The 10,122-nt window shown below is 41.3% G+C and overlaps 1 long non-coding RNA gene across 1 annotated transcript; it reads right to left on the bottom strand.

Moving 5' to 3' along the window:
* On the bottom strand, nt 1-2,420 carry LOC127536439 (uncharacterized). The gene is made up of 2 exons (XR_007945432.1): nt 2,307-2,420; nt 1-2,108 (listed from the first exon to the last, which is right to left on the bottom strand). It is a non-coding gene; the product is annotated as an uncharacterized LOC127536439 (long non-coding RNA).
* Nucleotides 2,421-10,122: the final 7,702 nt, after the last annotated feature.

Here is a 10,122-nt window from a genome sequence, read left to right as displayed (position 1 = left end):
CAAGTTTTGACAATACCTTTATTTATTAATGAAAAAATACATTCCTTACTGAAAAAAACGCAACGGATTCTTATTAACAAACAGAGCTTTAAAAAGTGTAATTTCAGTTTACATACCATACTATTCTGTGTGCACGTGTGCAAATAACATTTCAAAATCTTTACAGTAACTGTTGGAAATGCTCCAATCAAACCATGAAGACATGCGGCAGGTGTCAGAGTACTTTAAATTGAATTGAAAGTACTCTGACCTAGATCAAGTACCCCTAAAGAGGCCCTCTGTGGCTTCACACTGAGATAAAGACAAAACATAAATCTATGCTACATCTGTACAGCACCGTTTGATGAAAAACCACATCCACACCTTCCTACTCCTGCTTTCAGGGTGAGTTAGAGACACACCTCACTGACAGTTCTGTACTTTCCTGTAGCTTCATCTGTGTTTTGTTTATACAAACCTATGACGTTTCACCAAGGTTCAGCATGTATTACCTGCTAAAACCGCCTTTCTCTGTTTCCAATCTCCACAAACTGAGTGTCACTGCAGCACTCAGTTGTCCTGTCATTGCTAGTTAATGGAAAACACACTGACACCTCCTTTTTATATGGACTTCCATCAAAGCAATGCTGACCCAGGTCACGGCAACTGCAGTTTTTGAAAACGTTTTTTTTTTTTACTTTCCAGCTTCACCCCTCAACATTTCAGATGGTAATATTGCACTTTTTACTCTACTACATTTATCTGACAGTTTGAGTTACATTTGAGATGAAGACATTGGATTATTAGTGATACAAAAAGCTTTTAAAACACAGCACATTATGAAGGATTGACGCTGTGGCTTCTTACAAAAAGCAGCGTAGTCTGGCTCACATTTCAGATGTCTATGAGTTGTTTACAGCGCCACCAAAAAAGCCATTTTTCCCTCTGAACATTTATCATGGTTTCATTTCAGAAAATATTCCAATGATCCAATATCTCTGTAAAAATCAGAGAAAAGAGAAAAACAGATTTGTGGACCAGAGCTTAATTTTTTTTATCTATTGAACCATTTATCCTGTGATGAACCCTCAGTAAAGTGATATCAAGTTGTTAAAACCTGCAGCAGCTCCAACAGTAACATGCTTCTAGCACACTGATGCTTCACTATTAATAATCTAAAGATGTCATATCTAACAATATATCAGTCAGAGGTACCAAAACCAGTAGTTTTACTTACACATTTTAACTGCATTTTAACTAAAATAGGATTTTTTATGCACCTTGAACTTCTCCAGACTTCTAGTATTTCCTGCCTCTCTGACGGTCCAGCCAGTCTTCTCTTTAAACTGACCTAGCTGTAAAATGTTCCCGAAGAGTCTCTGTAGGCTTTCAGTCATCCACGTCCCGGTAATTCAATCAGTAGAAATCAACTGGACTTCTTTTTATGGTTCTTGAAGATGTTTGACCTCCTATCCAAGATGTTTCGTTTCTGTCCTCAAAGGGGTTGTTTAGGTCCTGTCGTCTTTCCGTGATCTGTCTCCCCAGCTCTGCCTTCTGTCTTTAAAATCGTTCCTCCAGAAGCACAAAGCGGTGGTTAGTATGTTCCAACACACACATATCTACTGAATCCCACAGAGCAGCACCACAGCTCTGTCATGCTTCTTCCACAGTTTGTCCTCCAGGTTCTTTTCCGGATCCATCAGCTGATGTCTCCTCAGACCTGGGAATCTGTGATGAAGCTCCAGATGAGTCTCACAGTAGGAGGTCAGACACACCAGGCAGGACTTGACAGCCTTCAGTTTGGTTCTGGTGCAGACGTCACACAGAACGTCTGCTTTGTCCTCTCGTTCCTTTGAGCAGACGCTGATTTCCTCTCCAGTTAACTGTCTGAGCTGATGAACCATCTCAGAAATGTCAGCGTCAACATGTAGCTCAGGTCTTCTCTTGAAAGATCTCCTGCACATGGGACATGTGTTGAGGTCATTGACGGTCCAGTGTTGTGTGATGCAGCTCTTGCAGAAGCTGTGTCTGCACGGTATGGTGACCGGATCAGTGAACACGTCCAGACAGATGCAGCACAGAAGCTCATCGCGAGATAAGAAGCTGCAGGTAGCGGACATGTCGGCACGCTGAGGACAGAACATACAAGTGTGAGAAGCACTGGACGGAACCTCAACGGGATCTATGCAAAGTCTGACAAATATGAAGCAAAATCCTTTTTAAGAGGAAGTGGGAAGTGAAAAAGCGTGGACTTCTCTTTTAAATGCACTTCCTTGATATTCTAATACAAACAATTCAAACAGATAGAACATATAAACTGTACTTACAAGTGTCTGTCATAGAATTTGCTGCTGATTCTTTAAAGGAATCAGAGAGAACCCTGTGACTCCTGTGCTGCCAGTCACTCTGACACCTTCAGTTTTCATATGACAGACGTAAACACTGCCTTCCTTCCTGTGTTCTTCCTCTCCTGCTCAAGTGTCTGTGGGTGTTATTTTGGTCTCCCTTAAGTTTGCATGCGATTATAGTGAGAGTAGTGGAAAATTACAAAACACATTCAGCCAAGTACTGTAGTTTAGTCCAAATTTGAGGTACTTATGCTGTAGTTTTTCTCAGAATTTATGTATCAGAACTTTTTTTCTCTTTCCTTCTCCATTTGTCATGTGATGAGCGCTGAAGTTTTCTGCTGACTCTACAGAATGTTTAACTTCAAATTTTAGGTTCTTGTGCTTTACGCGATGTACTTCTACTACTCCACATCTCTGGGGTAAATATTGGAGGTTTGAATCTACAAAATAACTAGTTACTTTTCAGATTACAGTTTCTCCTGCCCATGCTGTTCCACATATCTCTGTCTCTGATTAACTGAAAGATTAATTCTCTTTATGGACTCTTTTAAGTCACCACCTGAATTTAACCAGTGGTGTAGTGGTCCCTGGAGAAGTGGGTATACTCTTAATTTTTACCTTTTTTTTAATTAGTCCAGAAAAACGCCCTGTTTTAGAAACAGTGACATAGAAGACTACTCTATTCAATTTATTCAGTCATTTCTACGTGCCCAACGACGCTGAAGTTAGCTTCCGATTCAGCACTTAAGGGGAAATGAAATGAACCTGCGGTGTGACAGTTTATCCACTGATTATCTGTTTTTTTCGACACTTCTTGATGTGTAAACATTTTAGACATTTGGGTAAGACATTAACTATGCCTGACAAGAGCTATTGTATTTGTAAAATTTGTATTTTATTTGTGAAAACGTTTAAGGGGATATTTCACCGTTTTTGCTTTATAACCAGTCCTTATTAGACCAGGTCCAGATTGAAAACCACTGTACCTACACTCCTCAAATCTGTACTTGACTATTCTACAGAGCCTGCAGATTCATAAAAACATAGTCTCTGATTTGTGAAAACTTTATTCTATTTGTGAAAATGCAACAAAGGCACATTTTACTGTTTTTTTTCTCATCCAGACCCCATTAGACCAGGTCCAGGTCGAGAACCGCTACTGGCGATACCGCGAGCAGCGGAGCTTCTACAGCTGATCGCCGCTGCTTGGGACACATGTCTCTGATCACAGATGTATTAAAAATGACTCCCGAGACACACACATGTTTTGCACACACTGTTACTCAGTGAAATCTGGCTGGTACAACTGTGTCCGACCAGTAGTGCAAACGCGGAAATGCCCGGCAGCAGCCGACAACGCGAGTTTCGTGTTGCGGTGACGGACCGGCGTGGCTCCATGCCAAATCAAATTTTCAAAATCATCTGGCGGGCCAGATATTATTCCTGATGGGCCAGTTTTGCCCCGCGGGCCGCCAGTCGCCAACCACTGGTATGGGCTTTGATTTCAATATACTAAGAGGAATGGATAAGTTATTTGAGTCACTGGGAAATGCACATTATAGAGATTAGAGCAGACCAGCCGTCCAAAACAAGAACTCCCTACACTCTCTCCATCGTGAAATTCCACACCCGGAAGTCGGTAAAGCGACCTCAGACGGAATAAAAACCTCTGATTGGCTGGGCGGGCAAAGCGTCTCCCTGACTGGCCGAAGTCTGTCAATCTCAGAGCATAGAATTTATACACAGATCTGATCGTTTTGTAGTTTTGCACCAAATATCTCAGCGGGACCGGAAGTACGATTTCTGATTTGCACCTGTAGAAAACAGAGAATGTGTGACTCGTGGGGAGGATTCGAGTGGTTGTAAGTAGCAATTTGTGTATTTTGGTGGTAAATTATTTCACATACTTATTGCACAAGTTCACATTCAGATTTGCACATATTCAAATTCTCACCTCAACTTCACTTCGTACAATACAGGTGCACAAGTATGTTTTGCACTTAGTGTGCTGCAACAATAGGTGCAAAATGTGAGCGTGTCAATGTTGAAATATGTGACTTGTAGAGAAGGATTTGTACACCTGTAAATATGATTTGTACACCTGTAAATATGATTTGTACACCTGTAAATGTGATTTGTGCGCCTGTAATTACGATTTGTGAATGTGTATTTTTGTGTTGTATTTGTGGGAAGAAAAAAAAATCGACACATACAAAAAATTATTTTACAAGTACACAACTCATAGAGTGTGGGAAATCAGATTTGCTGATACACATACAAATTCAATGTACACATACAAATTCAATGTACACAACTACAAAGTCGATGTTACAGGTGCTCAAACATTTTGCACCTGAAATACCTCCATAGGGTTTGGGATTCAGCCCCAGTGTTTGTATATATCTATGTTGATGATAAGCTGATCATTTGAATCAGGTGTGTTGGAAGAGGGAAACATCTAAAACATGCAGGATAGTGGCCCTCCAGGAACTGAGTTTGACACCCCTGATCTAAGAGTTTGTTCTGACCACATTTTTTCTCAGAGATGATGGTTCTCCACTATCCTTCAGGTTTTAATAATGTGTTGGATGGTTCTTTTGCACCTGAAATACCTCCATACAAACCGGCCCCTACACACTATCCCTACACACTACCCCTCCGTTTGCGCGTTCTCGCGGAGGGTCCTCCATATTAAGGGCCGTCCCAAACCGCGTAGTGCGGAGGGAGAGTGGACTGTTCAGCCTTTAAATAGCGAGTCTGCATCGATGCTCACTCTGGACAACTTTTTCAGGAAGTGCAACGTCGAAATGGAGGAGGAAACAATCATATTGACGTGAGTTCCACATGCATCCATTATTTCTCCCACACCCTTTTCACACTGACAGAACATCACAAAAAGAGTGGTGTAAAAAGATAAATCAAAAGAAACAAATCTTCTTCTCTGCTGACGTTTGATTTAATTGTGCGCCCCCTGACACCTTAAAATTTGAACACAACTGACTGAATTCATTTATTCATTCATTTGTTGGATTCATTTGAAATGCCAGATAATAGGATTGGAAAACATGTGAGTGAAAAAAAAGTGGGATGCTTTCATCTTCTGGAAGCAGCAGCGATCCTTGATAGTTGCAACCTGTGCCACAGCGCTACAGCCATGCACAGTAGGCGTCTTTGTGTTACCATGGCGATGACGTTTTCCGTTTTCCGGTGAGGCGACAGGGCGTCCCATTCCTGACGATCGTATTTATACCCTCCCCCTTCAATAATAGGTGCCCTCCACAGCTGCGAGTGTGACTTCTTTTGGAGTGACACTCGGAAGTGGAGGGGGAGTGTGTAGGGGGCGGTTTGGGATTCAGCCCTAGTGTTTGTATATATCTATGATCATCAAGCTCAGCAGAAGCCTGATAACGAGCCTGATCATTTGAATCAGCTGTGTTGGAAGAGGGAAACATCTAAAACATGCAGGATAGTGGCCCTCCAGGAACGGATCTTGACACCCCTGTCTTAGATGATTGTAGGAAATCAACAGTAGACCTCATGGCTTGGTTTAATAGTGAAAGTAAGAACATTTCTACTCGCACAATGTGAAGAGAACTGCAAGGATTGGGACTAAACAGCTGTAGCTCTAACAAAACCACTGATCAGTGAGGCTAATCAGAAAAAAAAGCTTCAGTTTGCTAGGTAGCATAAAGATTGGACTCTGGAGAAATGAAAGAAGGTCATGTGGTCTGATGAGTCCAGATTTACCCTGTTCCAGAGTGATGGGTGCATCAGGGTAAGAAGAGAGGCGGATGAAGTGATGAACTCATCATGGCTACTGCCTACAAGGATTAGGGTTATGATCTGGGGTTGGTCAGGTTCAGCAATGTTCTGTTCCCAAAGAATGAGGTCAGTTGACTACCTGAATATACTGAACAACCAGGTCTTTCCATCAGTGGAGTTTTTCTTCCCTGATGGCATGGGCATGTTCCAAGATGACGATACCAGGATTCACGGGGCTCACATTGAGAATGAGTGGATCAGGGAGCATGAGACATTTTCACATATGGATTGTCCTCCACAGAGTCCAGACCTCAGACACACTGAGAATCTTTGGGATGTTCTGGAGAAGACTTGGTGCAGTGGTCCAACTCTCCCATCATCAATATAAGATCTTGGTAGAAAATTAATGCAACTCTGGTCAGGAATAAATGCGGTGACATTGCAGAAGCTTATCAAAATGATGTCACGGTGAATGAGTGTCGTTCTCAAAGCTTAAGGCAGTCCAACAAAACAGAGTGTGCAGCTCTTTTTTTTGGGCTGGACAGTGTAGATCAGCTACTAAAATAGTCACTGTTGGATTAGCTGTAAAATGAATCATCACACATCCACATTTGTTTTTCATGAGAGGCCAACTGAACACATTTGATGGAATACCTTGTAAAGGTATGAAAACATTAGATAACAAGACGCTAAAATGACAAAGAGAAACAAGAACTCAGCAGAGATCTATGAAGAGAAACAGGAAGCAGCAAAACATCCATGCAACATTACAATGACCACATCCATAACTCGGGTCACGCAGCCTGCACAGCATAGAGCCACATGTGAGCAACACATCTGTAAAAATAAAATGTCTACGATCAGACGATAATAGAAAATGTTGATATCACCCTTTGAACACAGATTTGAATGAAGGAAAAAGCTATTTTTTAAAGGATAAGCCAGTCCTTGTCAGCGCAGGTCTTCATAATGTATCTGTGGTGGTTGGGCAGATTTAAATCTCAAACATCCAGCACATGTCAAACCATTTGATAAGATTTTCCTCAGATTATTTCAGCAGGGTGTCTCTAAACCTCCTGACAGCCACATCCATCCTGGTGAAGATGCTGCTGCTGACCTCAGACATCAGAGAGAAAAACTAATGGATGTTACTTTTCCATTACACTCACTTCGTAGAGTATTTTTCTTTTTCCGCTGATGTTGTCCACACAGGGCTGGGAACTAACACTTCTTTCAGTCAATATTTATTGACACAGACTTTCTGTACTTTTCCCAACCAGAGGACGGATAAATATCAAATATCTATCATGTTCTTTGCAACAAGAAAGAGCGACTTTCTCGCCAGGGCAGATGTAAAAACGGCCAGTGCTGGTGTAACAAGTTACTGCAATTACATTAAATTTTCCTAAATGTTCCTTAATGAAGTAATCACATTACAGCTGTTAATCAGATACAGTTACTACGTTTTTATTTTGAGGCAGCTGCTAATAGTGCCTTGATTCTTAGCTGTGCAGTTGTTTTTGTCACAGCATTCCTCTGTAAAGCGCTCTGGGCATTTTTTTTGCAGCCCTATAAGCTGCAGTCAATTCCAGCCATTTTCAGTACAAAAAAAAAATCGCTAATATTTTATTTGTAAATAAAAATATGACGAGAAATACAGGGACTATTGGACGCGCATCGCGAGGTGCATTTCCTCGAAAACGACCGATTCATGGATTTTATACCGACTTCAGGACATGTTTTGGACAAAATATTTTACTGGCTTGTTACATCTGGATGTCCAAGGTTGGAATATGGCCGTTTTTTGTGGAATATTTTCATCTGTGTGTAATGATGAACCCGGAAATGTGAGTCGCGCTGTGTGCGTTGAAGCCGTGTATAGAGAAAGGATGGATGGATATTCGTTGTTTGTCGGACAAATGTGTTTATATTACCCGCTGTGGTAATCTCATCTGAAAGTGGTTTATACCGGCGGATTCATGAGAATCTAAGCTTTCCATTGGCGTATAGTGTTTGTATAATCGCATTTGCAGCTTCAGACATTTAAGGAAATGCTTATGCAGATCTCAAATACTAATGTGGCGAGATTTACAAGGAATCTTGGTACTCAATCAGACCAACTATGGTTTCGACAACGCCACCTGGTTCTAGCACCCAGGAAATCTAGCTCTGGTGAGTTTCCAGTCACTAGGCCAACACAAGTTCCATTACACAGGAGGGGCGAGACATGTCCAATTTAACAAAGTCTGGTCTAGAGCAATACTAAATGGTGCTAAGACATTCGTCTGTAAGATTTCTAGTATTTTTAACACCCTTAACCCTACGAGTGTTTTATTTACAAATAATTTATACATTTTGGGCAAGCCCCCCTGCTCTGTAGAGACTTCTCCTGAGAGTGTGTGTTGTTTCTGGGACATCACCAACATGTAGAGAGCTTGGAAAAAAAATTTCAAGTCTCTGTTATACCCAGAAGCAGAGATATAAGCATTTTAAAACCTAAAAATTCCAGGCGAGGATTAGGGGGAGGGCATTTTGGCCTGAATTATTAAAATTTGAAAATGCCATAACTCAAAAATTATTGGGAGTATAAGCCTGTAATTTTGCACACACAAAGCTTTTTTATCGTGATTTCCCACCACCAGCACCCACAGTAAAATTGAAGGTGGTGCTGCAACCACCTTCCTGAATATTTGGTGTTTTGGGATGGAATAAGCCGTGTGCAAAGTATTTATAGGTGAATCTCACCACTCGGCAACCATTTCGGTAACACTCCTGGGCAGTTATTTCAGGCTAACAAGAACATCTCCTCTCTAAATGAATAGGGAGGGAGCCATAACTGTAATTTTAACAGCCATCCATCCATCCATTATCTAAACACTACTTACTGTAATCCTCATTAGGGTTATGAGGGGCTGGAGTCTATCCCATGTGACTTAGGGTGAAGACAGGAGACACCCTGGACAGATCACCAGCCTATCACAGGGCTACATATAGAGACAAACAATCACATTCACACCTACAGACAATTTAGAATCACCAGTTAACCTCAGCATGTTTTTGGACTGTGGGAGGAAGCCGGAGAACCCAGAGAAAACCACCGCATGAACAGGGAAAACATGCTAACTCCATGCAGAAAGATCCCAGGAATGCCCAGGAATGAAGACTCATTTTAACAGTCCCTAGAACATAAATACCACATAATCACCAGTCAGATATGATGTAAACCCATAGACTGTCTACACCAGGGGTCAGCAACCCGCGGCTTTGGAGCCGCATGCGGCTCTTTAGTCCCTCTGTTGTGGCTCCCTGTAACTTTGGAAAATAATCAGCAGATTATTTAATTAAAATTTCTTTTATTTTAAATTGTTGATTTTTAAAATTTAATTCTAAATTTGAAGATTATGGTGATTTTGTAACATCAAAATAAAATGTCTTAATTTTTTCTCTGTCAAAATATGCGTCCCAGCCGTCAATCTCCGACACTCACCGGCCTGCATGTATTCATTTGGAGTCCTGTTGATCTTTGGATCCCAGTGTTTGCTCTGCATTCATTCAGCAGCGGTGGGCCACCGTTCCTAAATCCTAGCCGTCGCTCCTTCAAATTTCTTTCTTTTTCTTATTGTCGCAAATACACCACTTCTGCACGTCTCCGTCTTCACAGCAGAGTCCTGCATTGTGTCGGGCACTCATGAGTACTAAGGTAAACTATGGATAATTGTCTTGCTCAGTATGTACTCTTTGATATGTCAGGTTAATACGACGTTACTCACGAGAACACGGCTCGATGTCACGTCCAGCATCCAGGCAGCAGGTCAGAGAGTCAGAGGAGTGTGGTCTTGGAAAATAGGGCAGTGACTTACCGGAGAAAAGTTATTAGCTTAAGATAAATAGAAAAATAGAGTTTACAAGTTAAGTAGACATTCGCAAAATATTGATTTCCAGCTAACATTACATAACATATGAGGTCCAGGAGCAAAAATGACATTAACCAAGTAAGATAAATATTAGTGGTAGGACACAATTTTAAAAAATG

The sequence above is a fragment of the Acanthochromis polyacanthus genome, chromosome 1 (assembly GCF_021347895.1).
Source record: "Acanthochromis polyacanthus isolate Apoly-LR-REF ecotype Palm Island chromosome 1, KAUST_Apoly_ChrSc, whole genome shotgun sequence".
Taxonomy (NCBI): Eukaryota; Metazoa; Chordata; class Actinopteri; family Pomacentridae; genus Acanthochromis; species Acanthochromis polyacanthus.
This window is presented reverse-complemented; position numbering and strand designations above follow the sequence as displayed.